The sequence below is a fragment of the Orycteropus afer genome, unplaced genomic scaffold, assembly GCF_000298275.1.
Source record: "Orycteropus afer afer isolate SDZICR_OR568_19922 unplaced genomic scaffold, OryAfe1.0 scaffold00483, whole genome shotgun sequence".
Lineage (NCBI taxonomy): Eukaryota > Metazoa > Chordata > Mammalia > Tubulidentata > Orycteropodidae > Orycteropus > Orycteropus afer.
Genome location: NW_006922070.1, coordinates 71,021 through 71,531, shown reverse-complemented (window position 1 = coordinate 71,531; position 511 = coordinate 71,021). Strand labels below are relative to the sequence as shown.

The 511-nt window shown below is 41.1% G+C and overlaps 1 protein-coding gene across 1 annotated transcript in view; it reads right to left on the bottom strand.

Annotated features, from left to right (window-relative positions):
• Nucleotides 1-511, bottom strand: part of MICU3 (mitochondrial calcium uptake family member 3) — a gene marked incomplete at its 5' end in the record, with an annotated part of 88,548 nt that overhangs the window by 25,806 nt on the left and 62,231 nt on the right. The window lies entirely within an intron of this gene.

Sequence of the window (511 nt, the reverse complement as noted above, 5' to 3'; positions counted from 1 at the left end):
AGGAATACACAGAGTCACTGTACCAAAAAGAACTGGTCGATCTTCATCCATTTCGGGAGGTGGCATATGATCTAGAATCAATAGCACTGAAGGAGGAAGTCTAAGCTGCAATGAAGGAATTGGCGAAGAACAAGGCTCAGGAAATTAACAGAATACCCACTGAGATATTTCAACAAATGGATGCCCCATTGAAGGCACTCACTCGGTTATGTCAAGAGATTTGGAAGACAGCTACCTGACCAACTGGCTGGAAGAGATCCATATTCGTACCCATTCCAAAGAAAGATGATCCCACAGAATATGGAAATTATAGAACAATATCATTAATATCGCACGCAAGTAAGATCTTACTGAAAATAATTCAAAAATGGTTGCAGCAGTATACTGACAGAGAACTTCCAGAGGTGCAAGGTGGATTCAGAAGAGGACATGGAACAAAGGGTATCATAGCTGCTGTCAGATGGATCTTGGCTCAAGGCAAAGAATACCAGAAAGATGTTTACTTGTGTTT